Source organism: Anomaloglossus baeobatrachus (genome assembly GCF_048569485.1).
Source record: "Anomaloglossus baeobatrachus isolate aAnoBae1 chromosome 5 unlocalized genomic scaffold, aAnoBae1.hap1 SUPER_5_unloc_21, whole genome shotgun sequence".
NCBI lineage: Eukaryota > Metazoa > Chordata > Amphibia > Anura > Aromobatidae > Anomaloglossus > Anomaloglossus baeobatrachus.
The window spans coordinates 543971-562739 of NW_027441797.1; positions in this window are offsets into that span (position 1 = coordinate 543971).

Sequence of the window (18769 nt, forward strand, 5' to 3'; positions counted from 1 at the left end):
AAATTTTTTTTTTATTATTTTCATGGCTCAATGTTATAAAATTCTGTGAAGCACCTGGGGGTTCAGGGTACTCACCAAACATCTAGATAAATTCCTTGAGGGGTCTATTTTCCAAAATGTGGCCACATGTTGGGGAGCTTCACTGTATAGGCACCTCAGGGGCTCTCCGAACGCAACATGGCGTTCGCTATTGATTCCAGCCAATTTTGCAGTCAAATGGCACTCTTTTCCTTCCGAGCCCTGCCGTGTGCCCAAATAGTTGATTTCCACCACATATAAGGTATCACCAAACTCAAGAGAAATTGCACAATACATTTTATGGTGATTTTTTTTCATTTACCCTTGTGAGAAAAAAAAGCTACCTGGTTGAAGTAACAATTTTGTGTTAAAATTTTATTTTTTTATTTTCATGGCTCAACGTTATAAAATTCTGTGAAGCACCTGGGGGTTCAGGGTACTCACCAAACATCTAGATAAATTCCTTGAGGGGCCTAGTTTCCAAAATGGGGTAACTTGTGGGGGATTTCTGCTATTTACGTACCTTAGGGGCCCTACAAATGCGACATGGTGCCCGTAATCTTTTTCAGCCAAACTTCATTTCCAAAATTCAAATATTGCTCCTTACGTTCCAAGCCCTCCCAATTGTCCAAACAAAGGTTTCTTACCACATGTGAGGTATCACCACGCTTATAAGAAAATGGGTAACAAACGTTGGGGTCCAATTTTTTTATTACCTCTTGAAAAAGAGAAAATTGATGCTAAAACAACATTTTTGAGAAAAAAAATGAAAATTTTCAATATGACAACATAATGTTATCAAAATCTGTGAAGTACCTGTGGGTCCAAAATGCTCACTATACCCCTAGCGAGAAGCCTTGAGAGGTCTAGTTTCCAAAATGGCATCACTTGTGAGGGGTTTCTGCTGTTTAGGTACCTTAGCGGACCTGTAAATGCAACATGGTGCCCACAATCTATTTCAGCCAAATTTGCTTTCCAAAATTCAAATATTGCTCCTTCTGTTCTGGGTCCACCCATTTGTCCAAACGGAAGTTTCTTACCACATGTGGGGTATCGGCGCGCTCATAAGAAAGTGGGTAACAAGTTTTGGGGTCCATTTTGTTCTGTTCTTTCTTCTAAAAGTGAATTAATTTGGGGTAGAGCAACATTTTTAGGTAAAATTCTTTGTTTTGCTTTTTTTTTATTCCACATTGCTTTAGTTCCTGTGAAGCACCTGAAGGGTTAATAAACTTCTCGGATGTGGTTTTGATTACTTTGGGGGGTGCAGTTTTTAAAATGGTGTCACTTTTGGGTATTTTCTGTCACCTAGGCCTCTCAAAGTGACTTCAAATGTGATGTGGCCCCTAAATAAATTGTAAATTTTGATGTAAAAATGATAAATTGCTAATAAACTTTGAACTCTACTAACTTCCTAACAAAAAAAAAATTGTTTACAAAATTGCGCTGATGTAAAGTAGACGTGTGGGAAATGTTATTTATTAACTATTTTGTGTCACAGAACTCTCTGGTTTAACGCTATAAAAATTCAAAAGTTGAAAATTGCTAATTTTTCAAACTTTTTGCCAAAATTCATTTTTTTTTTATTGTCCAAAATTTGGTACTAACATGAAGTCCAATATGTGACGAAAAAAACATTCTCAGAATCACTGGGATCCGTTGAAGCGTTCCAGAGTTATAATCTCATGAAGTAACACTGTTCAGAATTGCAAAATTTGGTCTGGTCATTAAGGTGAAAATTAGCTCCGTCACTAATGGGTTAAAAGCACAAGTAAACAGGACATGAGGTCACAATAGCAGTGGCAAATTGAATTAATTAATCAAACATCATGTATGTGCAAAGGGGAACAGGAAAAAAGAGAAGAAAAAAAAAGAAAAACAAATCAATAAAGAAGCATTAAATCATTTTTAAGCTTGAGACCTGCAGGTGATCTCGTTTTTATATCCAAAATCCAATGTGCTTCTTTACGTAGTAAAATGTTTTTTTTATATTACCCCCTCTACGTGGTAACAGAATTTTTTCCAAAGCATTCCCCTGTAAACCATCAAGGTTACCATCATGAACACTCAAAAAATGTTGTGAAGTTCCCGATAGATTTCTGGTAGCCGCATTAGAAATATCATAAACATGTTCTGAGATGCGTTTTCTGAGTGTTCTGGTGGTATACCCTATATACTGCATACGGCAAATAGTACAGGAAATCATATAAATTAAGTTGGATGTCCCACAATTAATAAATGTTTTTATATCAAATTTGCGACCATTTGAGTAAGATTCAAAAGAGGTGATATTTGGCATGAATCTACACAAACCACATGCCTTTTTCCCACATTTAAACAAACACCTAATGGGAAGCCAGTTTTTCTCATCAGACCCGTTTTTATTGAACCTCTTCAAATGGTCGCTTGGTGATAAAATTGCCCCTAGCGTAATGTTCCTTTTTGGTACGAATTTTATGCCATTACACAGTATTTTTTGTTAATGTCTCATCTGTATTTAGAACTGGAAGAAATTTTTTTTATATAATGAATGATTTCACAATAATTTTTACTATATTTTGTGGCAAAAATAGTTGAGAAGAACTCACGAGTGTTTTTAGGTTGACTTTTATTTTTCAAATAATGGTCTCTATCTTTAATTTGTTTTTATTTTAGCTTTTTCTAAATTATTTTTTTAATTCCCCCTAGCTATAAATCTACCATTGATTTTATATATTTTTTTCCGTCTCACCTTATAACTCCCCTGCTACATGTTTACCAAAAACGCACAAGGTAAAACTATCCCCCAGTTTTCGTCCAATTGTATCGGGAATAGGTTCTATTACTGAGTACTTCTCTACTTGATTACCATCTGCAGTCCTTGGCTAGGGCATCCCCAGGTTTTGTGCAAAACAGCAAACATGTATTAAATCTACTCAAAAATAATAAATGGGATTCTGATAATTGCTGGATCACAGTGGACGTTTGCATACTGTACACATCCATTCCTCACTACCTAGCCCTGTTGTCGTTAAAAATGCACCTGTCAAAATATTCAAATTATTCTTTGGATTTACAGCAGTACATTCTTGATGTTACCTCTTTTCTTTTAAAAAACAATTACTTTTTGTACATGGGAGATTTTTTTTTATAAATTATAATTTTTATTGATTTTTAAAAGCAAACAAATCATTACATAGAACAAATAATATTAATAATATCAACAATATTATCAGCAAAATGACAAGAAAATTGTATATCGCTCCTTTTACAATTCAGTACTACAACATCTAATCAATGTTCACAGCATTCACAGTAAGAATCAGAATCTTTAACCCCTTCAGCCCCCGGGCACTTTCCGTTTTTGTTTTTTTGCTCCCCTTCTTCCGAGAGCCGTAACTTTTTTATTTTTCCATCAATCTTGCCATATAAGGGCTTGTTTTTTGCGGGACGAGTTGTACTTTTAAATGAAACCATCAGTTTTACCATATAGTGTACTGGAAAATGGCAAAAAAATTCCAAGTGCGGAAAAATTGCAAAAAAGTGTGATCGTACAATAGTTTTTGGGATATTTTATTCACTGTGTTCACTATATGGTAAAACTGATGTATCCATGTGATGCCTGAGGTCGGTGCGAGTTTGTAGACACCACGTGTATAGGTTTACTTGTATCTAAGGAGTTAAACAAAAATTCACAAGCTTGTCCAAAAAAAGTGGCGCACGTTTTGCACCATATTCCAAAACCCGTAGCCTTCTCATTTTTCGAAATCTGAGACTCAGTGATGGCTTATTTTTTGCGTCTCGACCTGACGTTTTTAACGGTACAATTTTTGCGCAGATGCTACGTTTTGATCACATGCTATTGCATTTTGCGCAAAATTTGTGACGACCAAAAAAACGTAATTTTGGCGTTTGGAATTTTTTTGCCGCTACGCCATTTACTGATCAGATTAATTGATTTTATATTTTGATAGATCGGGCATTTCTGAACGTGGCGATACCAAATGTGTATATTTTTTATTTTTTTAACCCTTTAATTTTCAATGGGGTGAAAGGGGGGTGATTTGAACTTTTAGTTTTTTGGTTTTTTTTTTCATTTTACTAGTCTCCCTAGGGGGCTATAGCGATCAGCAATCCGATCGCTCTTATCTATCTGCTGATCACAGCTATACAGCTGTAAACAGCAGATACAGTAACTTCCTGTTTCACCCTGCTCCGAGCCAGGTGAAAATGAAAGTGAAACTTCGTAGCTGCAGGCGTCATCACAAGACCCTGTGCTACAATGGCAACCACAGAAAGTCACGTGATCATGTCACATGACTTCCGGTGGGGCGGGGTAACTGTCATGGCGGCGCCTATATACATATCGCTGTTAGATTTTGGCAAAGAAATGTAAGGGGTTAATGGCCGCGGGTGGAAGCGATTCCACCCGCGGCTAGCAGGCACACATGTCAGCTGTTGAAAACAGCTATGTGCGCGGATCGCCGCCGCCTGCCCACGGCAGGGGGCGGGAATTAACAGCACATGATCCATGACGTACCCAGTACGTCATGGGTTGTTAAGGGGTTAATACCTCACGGAAACCCTTGTAACTAACTATATGAATGAATTTGCAACCATCCTGTTAAACTCTCCTTATCCCCCCCCCTCTGAACCCTCCTCTACTCAAACCCACTCCCATCCAGTCACCTTCAACCCCCACCTCCAATCCTCCAAGTGTACCTCCTAATTTCTCAGAGTGATACCACGCCGACTCCTTAAATGGTGACATTAAGCATTCTATTTCCTCCGAATTGAAGTAGGTTATAATAAACTCCCTCCACTTTTTGAAGTGACTGCCCAATCGTCCCGACTTCCTTCTAGCATCAAGGCTTTCTAACTCCATCAGCCGTTTTATGTGGATTATTACTTCTTCGAACGAGGGTACTTTTGACTCCAACCAATATTTCAGTATCATCCTCTTTGTTGCAAGTATGATTATATGTATAAGTAAAGCGGGATGTCTTCTCCTCCTGCCCTCAACGCTCACCCCTTCCCACGCATGGAACAGAACCAGAGTAGGGGAGAGAAGGAGTTTGATGTCCCAGAGTTTAGCAACACACTTTGATACTTGGGCCCACAGTGGCTCAAGGTGGGGACACATCCACAATCCATGGTAGAGATCCGTTGCTTCTAAATTACATTTCGGACAATGAGTAATCCTCTCAGGATTCTCAAACTTTCTGGGCAAATTGAATGCATTGATCGCCCGATGCATCACTTTATACTGAGTCTCCTGCCACTGTTCACTCAGTATTGCCTTTCGTAGGGCCCTCCACCCCTCTCTGATCTTTGTTCCAATGTCTGGGTCCCCTAGTTGCTTTTCCCATGGCTTAAAGAAACTCTCTGGCTGATAGCCAGTCAACTGGTCTCACATTGCCCCATATAGAGATGAAATTGACGAGGACGTTTGTGCCAACTTGACCAGGCCGTCAAATGTATTAAGTGACACCTCCGACGATATGTCTTGCAATTGAGCCATAACCTTATGCTTCACCTGATCATACTGGATCATTTGGTTAGGATTCAACCCATAATTGCCTACCAATTCTTCACTCCCCAACCATCTTGGCTCAGAAGGATGAAAAAGATGGGAGACTCTCTGTATACCTTTCGGCCTTCTTTCTTCAAATAGTTTATTGCTAATTCCCTGGCTGAACTCTGGATTATCCCATAGGGGTAGATATTTAGAAATTTTATATGCAAACTTGTAATGCTTCCTCACTGCCCTCCAGGCTGCTATCGTATCCTTAAACAGAGAAGGCTGCTTAATTTTTTGGGGTAGATTAGCTTGACTGGTGTGAAGAAGGGCCTTTAAATCCCATTGAAACGCATAATCTCTCTCAACTCCAAGGGACACGTTTTTCTGTGAGGGGTGCTTCACACATAGCGAGATCGCTACCGAAATCGCTGCTACAGCACGGTTTTGGTGACGCAACAGTGACCTCATTAGCGATCTCGCTGTGTGTGACACTGAGCAGCGATCTGGCCCCTGCTGCGAGATCGCTGCTCGTTACACACAGCCCTGGTTCGTTTTCTTCAAAGGCGCTCTCCCGCTGTGACACACAGATCGCTGTGTGTGACAGCGAGAGAGCGACGAAATGAAGCGAGCAGGGAGCAGGAGCCGGCATCTGGCAGCTGCGGTAAGCTGTAACCAGGGTAAACATCGGGTAACCAAGGTGGTTACCCGATCTGTATCTTAGTTACCAGCCTCCGCAGCTCTCACGCTGCCTGTGCTGCCGGCTCCGGCTCTCTGCACATGTAGCTGCAGTACATGTAGCTGCAGTACACATCGGGTTAATTAACCCGATGTGTACTGTAGCTAGGAGAGCAAGGAGCCAGCGCTAAGCAGTGTGCGCGGCTCCCTGCTCTCTGCACATGTAGCTGCAGTACACATCGGGTTAATTAACCCGATGTGTACTGTAGCTAGGAGAGCAAGGAGCCAGCGCTAAGCAGTGTGCGTGGCTCCCTGCTCTCGAGGTTATGATCGCTGCTTTGGCTGCTGTGTTTGACAGCTAAGCAGCGATCATAACAGCGACTTACAAGGTCGCTGTTACGTCACAGAAAATGGTGACGTAACAGTGACCTCGTTGTCGCTGTCGCTTAGTGTGAACCAGCCCTGAGCCATGAATCCAATCTATCCAATACCTGGACAAACAGGCCAGATTCTAACCCCTAACATTTGGCAAGTTTAATCCCCCATTATCCTTTGATGCAGTCAGCTTCCTTATACCAATGCCAGCTCATTTCCCCCCCCCCCCGCACAAACCTCAAGAAACTTCTATTAAGAAGTTCAACATCCTTATGTCTCAAGAGCAAAGGTAGAGTTTGGATATGATACATCAACGTAGACATGGACATCATCTTAATTAATTGTGCTCTGCCCATGATGTTCATTGGGAGGTCCTGCTATCTCTGGAGGTCCTGAACTATTTGATTTATAAGAGGTGGGAATTTTAGGTTATATAAAGAAGTCTGCCCCTTACCAATTCTAATGCCCAGATATGTAATGTATGATCTTGCTATAGAAATATGCTCACACTGGCCAGCCTCCTGCAAATGAGCCTTCCCATTGCTAAGTTACAGCGATTCACATATAGTTAGGTTAATTTTAAAGCCTGAGTAGCTTCCGTATTCTCGCAATATATCTAATATAAATGGTACCTGAGTTTTAGGATCAGAGAGAAACGTCGTCGTCGGCAAAGAGTGACACCTGTATTCGCATCTTATTTATGAGGATCCCTTGAAAAGTGCGATGGTCAGTTAACAGCCTTGCCAGGGGCTCCAAAGCCAGGTTGAAGAGAAGTGGTGAAAGGGGACAGCACTGCCTATTCCCCCTATGCAAATGAAAGGAAATCGAGAGGAAACCTGGAATATAAACCTGTGCTCTAGGATTTGTATAAATCTCACGTACCACATTGTAGAAAGACCCCGAGAATAGCATTGTGTCTGAAACTCTATAGAGCCAAGGCCACTCCACATTATCGAAGGCCTTCTCGGCATCTATTGTTAATAATGCTGGAGTCTCATTGACCAGATCCTTAGAGCTCACCCTATCAAGGCCCAATAAAACTTTACGAATATTTTGCGTCGCTGATCTATTTTTAATGAAACCTGCTTGAGCTGGGTATATTAAATGGGCCAGGATTATGGCTAAGCGGTTAGCCATTATTTTTGAGAGTAACTTTATGTCCAAATTAATGAGTGAAATTGGCCGGTAAGAGCCTGGGGATAGCAGATCCTTACCCTGTTTCAGAATTAATTTTATATAGGCTAGGTTGCGAAAAGACGCTTCACCCTCCAGGACATTGTTGTATATTTCTAACAAGATAGGAGAGGTCTCATCTACCATCGTCTTGTAGAATTCAGCCGTGAACTTGTCTGGCCCTGGCGCTTTGTTGTTCTGCATACTTTAGAGAGTGCCAACTACCTCTTCCCCTGAAATTCTAGCGTTCAAAAAAGTACGTTGTTCCTCTGTGATCCTAGGAAGGGTCATATTAGTCTAAATATTGTTATCTGGAATTGTGACTTATATGACCCCCGTATATAGTTCTTTGTAATATGCTCCCACTATTTCGATTATCCTCCCAGGATCATTGTGTACCTCACCCGCACGATCCCTCATTTGCATAGGTCCTTGCAGTGTCCCTCTAATTTTTACCAGATTGGCCATCAGTTTACCCGCCTAATTCCCAAATCGATGAAGGGTCGCCTCCTGGGCTGTTTTTAATATTTATTCCCTCCTTACTGCCCACCTGTTAAAAGCCCCCTGCTCCAGGAACCAAACATCCCTATGGGCTTTGTCTGGGTTTTCCTGAAAGGACGTATAAGCTTGCCTCAACTTTAAGAAAGTTTCAATAAATTTGGTCTGAATTTTCTTCCTCATTGGCGAAACATAACCTATTATTTTGCCCCTTAGGACCGCTTTTGCCGTGTCCCACAATAGCATCGGAGTATCTCGATGCTGTGAGGGCCGGGGAGGACTGGTAGGCCCAGGAGGTGGATCCACTGGACCGAGCACTCCACCTGGAGGGCAGGGTGCACGGTAGCTGGAGCACTAACGTGGCAGGAACGGGTGCAGGTATCAGGAAGCAAAGACAGGACCAGGTCACTAAGGTCACAGCGTACTTTAAGGCAGTAATAAGAAACAGGAACAAAGACCTGAGGACTTAGCTCACAAGACAAGGCATAGAAACACAAGCGATGATCAGGCGCCGCCCACATGGAGAGGCCAGTCTTATATACTCAGCACAGCCTCAGGTCATTTCCTGATGCAGCAGTGCTGGGGCTATAAGACCAGGTGAGTGGGCGCGGCCCGGTCCTATACAGAACATTAGTCAGAATCAGACTCCTGAGACCAGGAACAGGACTCTGGGGAGCATGAGCGGGAATGGCAGGCGTGACCGGTGGACGCATGGACTGGACCAGTGAGGAAGGAGCGGTGGTACGCTGGCGAGGCTGGATCAGTGGGTACAGAGTGTTGGCGTGACGCAGATGTGACTGGCTCAGTGGTTACGGAGCGGTGCCTGGATGGTGAGACTGGCTTAGTAGGTAAGGAGCACTGCTGGGACACCGGGAGCGTGACAGTACCCCCCCCTTGAAGCCCCCCTCTCCGAGCAAAGGATCCCCGGGGCACCCGGGACCGAGCCCCCGGACCGTAACCCAGCGCAAAGGAAAGGAGGGACGGCTGACCCCATGCACCCTTCCGGACCGCAACACGCTTAACCGAAGATTTTCGAGCAGTGGCAACGGAAGCAACGGAAAGGGAAGGACAGTCAGAAACAGGACTGGAATCCTGGACGACCGGATCGGGCGTCTCGGACCGGGTATCGGACATAGTCTCATCCTCAGTAGCCGCTGGACTCAAAGTCTCAACTCTAGAAGGCGATGAAATCAAAGTCTCATCTCCAGAAGATGGTGGAATCAAGGTCTCGGATGCCTGGGGCGGTGGAACGTCACTAGATAGCGTAGTCTCTCCTTCAGGATCCTGCAGCTTGACTGAGTCAAGTGCCAGGGGCTGAGTAACAGGCTGCAAGCAGGTTTCGTGGCACAAGGGACTCCAGTGGGTAATCGCGCCAGAGCGCCAACTAATAACAGGGTCATGGATTTGAAGCCAGGGCAGACCCAGCAGGAGCTCAGGAGCCATCCTCGGGATCACATAAAAGGCGATGGTCTCTGAATGCGAAGTGCCAACCTGGAGGTTCACGGGCTCAGTGGTATACCGGACAGGTTCGTAGAGCGGTTTGCCATCTACGGAGGCGAACCAGAGAGGCTTCTTCAGCGGGGTGACAGGGACCTGGTATTTGTCTACCGTGGCCTGGTGAATAAAGTTGCCTGCTGCCCCGGATTCGACGTGGGCCTCAGCTGACAACCGGGTCCCCTCTGTCGTCACCCGGACAGTCTGTTTAACTGGAACCAAAGGGATTTCGGTGGCAAGGGTGGCGGTTCCCACCATCCCTTGGACCTGGGGTCTACCTGGTTTCTCCGGGCAAGAGCAGAGCATATGTGAACCGTCTACGCAATAGAAGCACAGGCCCCGGGCGAGCCGTTCTGCACGGCGTTGCTTGGCTTGGGTCAGACGGTCCACTTGCATGGGTTCTGGTGATAAGTCGCGGAAAGGCAGGGACGAGGGTGCGGTAGGTTTCTGTGGGGGCAAGATGTGGCGAGGTGGTCGCTTCTCCCGGACTACCTCCTGGGTACGCTCCTGAAAACGGAGGTCAATCCGAGTGGCCAGGGAAATCAAAGCGTCCAAGTTGCGGGGAACGTCACGGCCGGCGAGTTCGTCTTTAATGCGTCCAGAGAGACCCTCCCAAAAGGCCGCCGTTAAGGCCTCATTGTTCCAGCCCAGCTCCGAAGCGAGCGTGCGGAACTGTATGGCATACTGGCCGACTGTTTGGGTCCCTTGGCGTAGCCGGAGGAGCGTAGAGGTCACTGCGGTAGTTCGTCCGGGTTCGTTGAAGGTACTCCTGAAGGCTCGCAGGAACTCCTGGATGTCTGTGGTCATCGGGTCCTTGTTCACCCACAGGGGGTTAATCCAGGCCAGGGCTTCACCATCCAGGTGTGACATAAGGAACGCCACTTTAGCCTGGTCTGAGGTGAACAAGTGCGGGAGCAACTGGAAGTGCAAGGAGCACTGGTTCAGGAAGCATCGGCAGGACTTGGGATCCCCTGCGTAGCGAGGCGGAGCAGCAAGGCGAAGTTGCGAGGCTGTGGAGGAACCTGGTTCAGACCTGGAGACTGGTTGCTGCGTGGACGAGGCGGCGGTCTGCAGCGTATACAACCGGTGGTCCACGGACGCCAAGAATTTCAGCATCCAGTTCAGGGTTTCACGCTGTTGTGCCAGCTCCTGGCGCAGCTCAGCCAGCTCTGATTTGTGTGTCTCAGCGGGATCCATGGCCTGTTCTCCAGCGAGATCCATGGCCTGATCATACTGTGAGGGCCGGGGAGGACTGGTAGGCCCAGGAGGTGGATCCACTGGACCGAGCACTCCACCTGGAGGGCAGGGTGCACGGTAGCTGGAGCACTAACGTGGCAGGAACGGGTGCAGGTATCAGGAAGCAAAGACAGGACCAGGTCACTAAGGTCACAGCGTACTTTAAGGTAGTAATAAGAAACAGGAACAAAGACCTGAGCACTTAGCTCACAAGACAAGGCATAGAAACACAAGCGATGATCAGGCGCCGCCCACATGGAGAGGCCAGTCTTATATACTCAGCACAGCCTCAGGTCATTTCCTGATGCAGCAGTGCTGGGGCTATAAGACCAGGTGAGTGGGCGCGGCCCGGTCCTATACAGAACATTAGTCAGAATCAGACTCCTGAGACCAGGAACAGGACTCTGGGGAGCATGAGCGGGAATGGCAGGCGTGACCGGTGGACGCATGGACTGGACCAGTGAGGAAGGAGCGGTGGGACGCTGGCGAGGCTGGATCAGTGGGTACAGAGCGGTGGCGTGACGCAGATGTGACTGGCTCAGTGGTTACGGAGCGGTGCCTGGATGGTGAGACTGGCTTAGTAGGTAAGGAGCACTGCTGGGACACCGGGAGCGTGACAGATGCTGTCTATTGTGATCCACAAACTCGGACCACCACTCTTTCAGTCTCAGTGAGAACTCCTCGTTTTCATAAAGGAAGGTTGGATATCTCCAAAGATAGTCTGAGTCTCTGGGGAAAGCATCTGTCAAAATCAATCACCACCGGTGCATGGTCCGATATTACTAAGTCTCCCACCTCCACTACCTCCAGATTGCTCAACAGCCCTCCAGAGATGAGAAAGTAGTCAATACGGGACCATGTATTGTTTGCGTGCGAGTAATAAGTATACTCTCTATCCTGGGGATGCAAGCATCTCCAGGTGTCTTTTAGTGCTGTAGACATCCACAGAGGGCCCATGACCCTATCATGACTACGATGATATTTAGGATTTCCACCCAGGAATTTTCTATCCTCCTGTACAGAGGCCACTGAATTAAAATCTCCTCCTACTATTGGGTGTGGGTGTTCCAGAATTTTAATTTCAAGGTGGTGAAAAAAGGGTTTGTTATTATCATTCGGAGCGTAAACATTAAAGATGTTATACAACTTCCCTCCCGCTTCCAGAGCCAGAAATAAAACCCTGCCCTCCTTATCCATATATTGATCAGTAACCTGGTGTTGTAGTTTTTTATTTATTAGTGTTATCACCCCCGCTTTCTTTTTTACTGAAGGGACCCCGTAAGCTTTCCCTACCCATAACTTGCACATTCTCTGTATATCCTTTCCCTCGAGATGTGTTTCTTGCAAGAGTGTTATGTCAGGTTTGAAGTGACTGAGATGTCACAATATTTTAAGCCTATTTTGTTTAGAACGTAGCCCCTTAACATTCCAAGTAATTATCCGCATATTTGCCCCGATGACAAAGAGTATTACTGCTGTAGCCTTTCATTTTGCCAATATCGCCTACAACTGAACCAATACTAAACCTAATCTTAACAGAACAGTCTAAACCACTGTTTATAACCAACATAATTAACACTTTATGGGGAAAAACATTTCCCACTAATAACCATTCAGCTGTTTCCCCACAGCCTCCAATACACTTCACTTTTTTCCAACCATGACCCTGAGATCAGTCAAACCTCCAAACTTTTCCATGTAACAACCTTCGTAAGAGGATATTCACACCACCGTGGCGGGGAGGGAGAGAGGAAGAGAGAGAGGGAGAGAGCGAAAAAGAGAGGTAAAGAAAAAAAAATATATAATAATAGGGAGAAAGCAAAAGAATGAGAGGTAAAATGGGAAGAGAGGGAGAGGTAGAAAAAGAGAAATAGGGGAAGGAAGAGAGAAAGGGAGTAAAAGAAAGGGAGAAAGAAGTAGAGGTCGAGCGAAATAGGGAGAGAAAAATAAAAGAGAAAGAGGGTGAGAGAAATAAAAGAGAAAGAGGGAGGGACAAAGAGAGGGAGGGAGGGAGAGAGAAAGAGAAAAATGGGGAGCGAGAGAAGGGGGGAGAGTAAGAGAGGAAGAGGGAGAGAAAGAGAAGGAGAAAAAGGGAGAGAGAGGGAGATAGAGAGGGAGATGGTGAGAAAAGCAAAAATAAAAAAAAGTGATCACTCCCTCCCTGCCCCGCGTTACCACCTCAATGTACAAAGACTTTCATAACCTCCCCATAACCAATGGACAGTGTTCCTGTACAATTGTCCACACATATAAAGGAGTACTGCTACCCCCAAATTCAATCGAAAACTCTGCTGGGTCAGAGTCTCTCTCAGCTGGTTTTGTGCTGCCGACCGGAATGATTCTTCCCCTTCGATGCTGCCGGCGTAGACCTCTCCGAAGCTCCTCCCGCCGAACCCTTCTCAGATGAATTGTTATGGCCAGACCCTGGGGATTTTCTGGAACCAGGTGGACTGATCATATTCTCCACATAGGTTTCCGCCTCCTTCAGGCTCGTGAAAGAATGGGAGGAACCATCTTGATGGCGTATTACCAAAGTAGCCGGGTACCTCAGCTGAAAACGGACCTTTTTCTTGAATAGAGTCAAGCAGATGGAAGAAAAAGCTCTCCTTTGCCTTGTCACTTCTGCTGAGAAATCTTCAAATATCAAGATACGTGATCCCTGCACCTCCAGAGGCTGTGGTCTTCTCTTGTATGCCTGGAGTATTTCTTGTTTGTCTGAGTAATCCAAGTATTTTGTAATTACTTGTTTTGGATGTTTGGCTTTGTCTTCTTCCGAATTATTCCTAGGTGGCCCAATGCAATGCACTCTCTCTATTCTTCTGCCCACTGCAATGCCCAAGGTCTTGGGTATGATTTTTTTGTAAAGAGTACGCAGTTCTCCGTAGGGGTAGGCCTCAGGGAGACACACTATACGCAGATTACTGCGCCTAGAGCGGTTTTCCAGATCGTCAATCTGGTCTCGCAATATTAGATTCTCCCTTGACAAGCGCATCACTGTAGTGTGATCCGAACCCATGTCATCTTCTAAGGTTGATAGTCTGTTCTCAATAGCCGTGACTTGCTCCGCTGTCTCATCCAGCTGATTTTGCAAAGCCGTGAGTGCAGCCTTTACTGAATCTTTAACTGTGACAGAAATATCAGGTAATATACTATTTGCCACCTCATCCGCCAGTTGTTTATAATCAATACATTATATTTGTCTGAAGATTTCTGGAGTGCCCGGTGTCACATTAGACGCTACCACCTCCTCATCTTCTGGGGCCATAGTGGAAGGTGCAGACCCATGTGTAGACACCATGTTATCCCCCTGAGTGATGAGCTGTATATTATTCTCTATGGCTTTTGTACCACTTCTCAGCAGATTTCTTTCCATTAAAATGGGGGATTAGCTTTATTTGATAGAAAGGAACCAAAGCACACTCAGAGTTTCACCCAGCAGGGCATCCCCTTATCTCTATAGCCAGAAATGCTTTATGACAAGACCTTCCATTTACAGGCTCACTGATTACAAATATCACAGCCGGTCTCCTGCAAGTAGAGCCTTAAGGTCATGTCACACACAACGACAGCGACATCGCTGCTAAGTCACCATTTTCTGTGACGTAGCAGCGACGTCCCATCGCTGTCGCTGTGTGCAGAGCCGGCGTCAACACCCGGCATACCCGGGCAAATGCCGAGGCCCTGGAGAGTCGGGGAGCCCACTCGGCCTCGTCAGTTCTGCTGCCCCCGGGCCAGGCCCACTCGCCTTTAGTTCTGCTGCCCCCGGGCCGAGTTCCGGGGACCGCAGTCCTCGTCAGGAAACTGTGGCTGTCGTCCCTTTAAGGTGCGCAGACCACAGCGTTCGCTGCGTCCTCCTGGTTGAACTTCATCTGTGGGCGGAGCTACCGCCCGGCGTCCTGCTCAGTCCCACAGATGAAGGAGGTGCAATGCCATCCAGCGACCCCCAGCACAGTGCTTCTCTCCGTCGCTGTGTGGGCCCCATCTACATGACCGAGCGGTATGTGCTACACCCCTCCCCCCGAGATGTATGCCCTGACACCCCACCAGAACTGTGTGTGTCTGTATGCATGCAGCAGAGGTGTGTGTGTCTCTATGCATGCATGCATGCAGCAGACCTGTGTGTGTCTGTATGCATGTGTGCAGCAGAGCTGTGTGTCTGTATGCATACAGCAGAGCTGTGTGTGTGTGTCTGTCTGTATGCATGCAGCAGAGCAGTGTGTGTATGTATGTATGTATGCAGCAGAGCTGTGTGTGTCTGTATGTATGCAGCAGAGCTGTGTGTCTGTATGCATGCATGCATGCAGCAGAGCTGTTTGTGTCTGTCTATATGTATCCAGCAGAGCTGTGTGTGTCTGTATGCAGCGGAGCTGTGTGTGTCTGTATGCAGCAGAGCAGTGTGTGTCTGTATGTAGATATCCATATATAAAAATTTGCGCTGAACCACAACAATGTATTGAGGAATAATGTTTTATTTTGTTTTATTCTCCACTCACACCAAAAAAAATATAAACTCTACTAAAACATCACATATCATTTAAGCATATGAAGCCTCGGCCGACGGCTATCATATGCTGATGATCAAAAGGACAAATATACAAGTACTTGATTATGATTTAAAACAACTGAATATAAATCTCAAGAAAGGATTTTATATGAATCTTTACAAAATACACAAAAGCCCATAATATAGATGAATAATAATTTGTGTTACTGCACCACAGAGTCCTCAAATGTCACTTTGAGTCACGCACTTCAAATAAGCTGCAGTTGTCTTTATAGGGTTAAATATTAACAACACATCTAGCGCATTACCGCTAGATGTGTCCAAAATGTAACAATTCAGCAGGCAATGAAAGTCTCTGCACTATATGTTTATTTCTTCAGTGCAAGGCTCCAGCAGATTAAAGACAACTTTTGCGCTGTGGATTTTATAGTGTGCCTGAATACAAGTTTACGACAGGACACCGCAGATTCCTCCTTTGCAGGCTCCTGGATTCCTAGAAAGCAGATATCACTTGAGTGTTGAAATAACAACTTGAATACACAGGCTCCGGCAGATTAAAGCAATTTCTGAGCTACCGGTTTTTAAATGTAAAAACAAAAAAGTGAGCCGGAGTATGAGATGGTATACATGGAACTTGTGAGCTCATGTTCACACTGGGCATGAGACAAAGAGAAACCAAGGAAAAAATTGTGAAAACATACCCTGCTGTAACTAAATTAAAGCATAGTGCATATAAACATAGGGTACTTAGTAAACACTGTTTTTGATCAAAAAAAGCATAAAGCTATCCTACCAAACGTCAAGGTGTACCCAGTTGGGATAGTACCTACACTTACTAATATTAAAACCTTACCATGGGTCTAAAATAGGCCTCAATGTGGCTAAGTATGGGGGAGAACACTGTTTTATGCTTTTTTTGATCAAAAACAGTGTTTACTAAGTACCCTATGTTTATATGCACTATGCTTTTATTTAGTTACAGCAGGGTATGTTTTCACAATTTTTTTCCTTGGTTTCTCTTAGTCTCATGGCCAGTGTGAACATGGTCTCACAAGTTCCATGTATACCATCTCATACTCCGGCTCACTTTTTTGTTTTTATGTAGTTTTTTTGTATTCAGTACAAACAGGGAGTGGCCCCCTTCTCAGCGAGCTGGACATTTCATTCTGTGAATCCCCCTAACTGTGTGTGTCCTGTTGGGACCCGGTCACTCTCAGCCCTTAGCCACATTGAGGCCTATTTTAGACCCATGGTAAGGTTTTAATATTAGAGAGTGTAGGTACTATCCCAACTGGGTACACCTTGACGTTTGGTGGGATAGCTTTATGCTTTTTTTGATCAAAAACAGTGTTTACTAAGTACCCTATGTTTATATGCACTATGCTTTTATTTAGTTACAGCAGGGTATGTTTTCACAATTTTTTCCTTGGTTTCTCTCGGTTTTTAAATGTGCCTGATTGCAGGTCCACAGCAGGGCACTGTAATCTTCTCCTGTGCAGGCTCCTGGATTCCTAGAAAGCAGACACCGCTTGATTAACAACCACGGGACTCCAGGGTATGAATGCCTTCCCGGGTAAGAAGCTTGAATGAAGGACACAGTCCACTTATTCTGCCACAGATAAATTAACACTTTGACAGGTAGACAAGTCTCTGTAATGTGGGTTATTAAGGGTACCTGATTGCAGAATTTTCAGCGGGGATGCAGTGATTCCTCCTCTATGTAAGCTCCTGCGTTCCTGTAGTGGAGATACCGCCAAGGCTTTTAGTTTGCAGCAGAGCTCCAAGGTACAAAAGTCCTTCTAGATTCCGAAGAATTGATTAGGGCGTTCACTCTTTCCAGCAAAGTTAAACTTTGGAGGTTTGAATCCACACACAATCCGGCTGTTTCGCCGTAGGAAGAAAATAGGTGCAAATGAGCTTGATCCGACGCGCGTTTCGGGGGCGTTACCGGTCCCCTTCCTCAAGGATAGCCCAACCACCATCTGAGACCCTATTTATACTCTGGTTCATTACAATGCATTAGACTGAACCACAAGGACATAAATTTAAATAGTATAAAAACATGGATTTAACTAATCAGTTATTTGCAACCTAAAAAATAACTATTCATTTAATAAATATAATACAATACATACATGAAATAATTTAATTTAAAATTCTATTAATAAAGGTTAAAAAATATGTACATATATCTACCTATATTTACCTATAACATATACATCATACCAAAACGGAGACCCATTCTATTTGTTACCATTTGGAGGGTACCGCAAAGATAGCCATAAATAACAATAATTATGTGTCTGTATGTATGCAGCAGAGCTGTGTGTGTCTGTCTTTATGCATGTATGATGTGTATCTATGTATGTCAGTGTATATGACTGTATAGATTTGTGTTTATATGAATTTTTGTGAGTTTGTCTTTAAATATGTATATGTATGTGTATGTCTATGTGTGGATGGGGCCCACTGGGACTCTTCCGCCCGGGGCCTACAAAAACCTGGAGCCGGCCCTGGCTGTGTGTGACATCCAGCAACGAGCTGGCCCCTGCTGTGAGGTCGCCGCTCGTTGCTGAATGTCCTGGTTCATTTTTTGCTTGTTGCTCTCCGCTGTGAAGCACACATCGCTGTGTGTGACAGTGAGAGAGCGACGAACTGAACGTGCAGGGAGCAGGGAACCAGCTTCTGGCAGCCTGTGGTAAGCTGTAACCAAGGTAAATATCGGGTAACCAAGGGAAGCCCTTTCCTTGGTTACTCGATATTTACCTTAGTTACTAGTCCGCCGCTCTCACGCTGCCAGTGCCGGCTCCCTGCTCCCTGCACACGCAGCCGGAGTACACATCGGGTAAATAAGCAAAGGTTTGCTTATTAACCCGATGTGTACTCTGGCTAGGAATGCAGGGAGCCAGCGCTAAGCGGTGTGCGCTGGTAACCAAGGTAAATATCGGGTAACCAGCGAAGCATTTTGCTTGGTTACCCGATATTTACCTTAGTTACCAAGCGCAGCATCGCTTCCACGCGTCGCTGCTGGCTGGGGGTTGGTCACTGGTCGCTGGTGAGATCTGCCTGTTTGACAGCTCACCAGCGACCATGTAACGACGCAGCAGCGATCCTGATAACGTCAGGTCGTCTGTCGTGATCGCTGCTGCGTCACTACGTGTGACCCTAGCTTTAAGAGTTAATTAGCTGAGCCTGTTATCACTCCAGGAGATCATTCACTCTCCAGTCACTGTTTTTGTTTAGTTTTGTTTGTTTGTTTACTTATTTGTCTGTCCCAGACTGTCACACTGCAGACACTG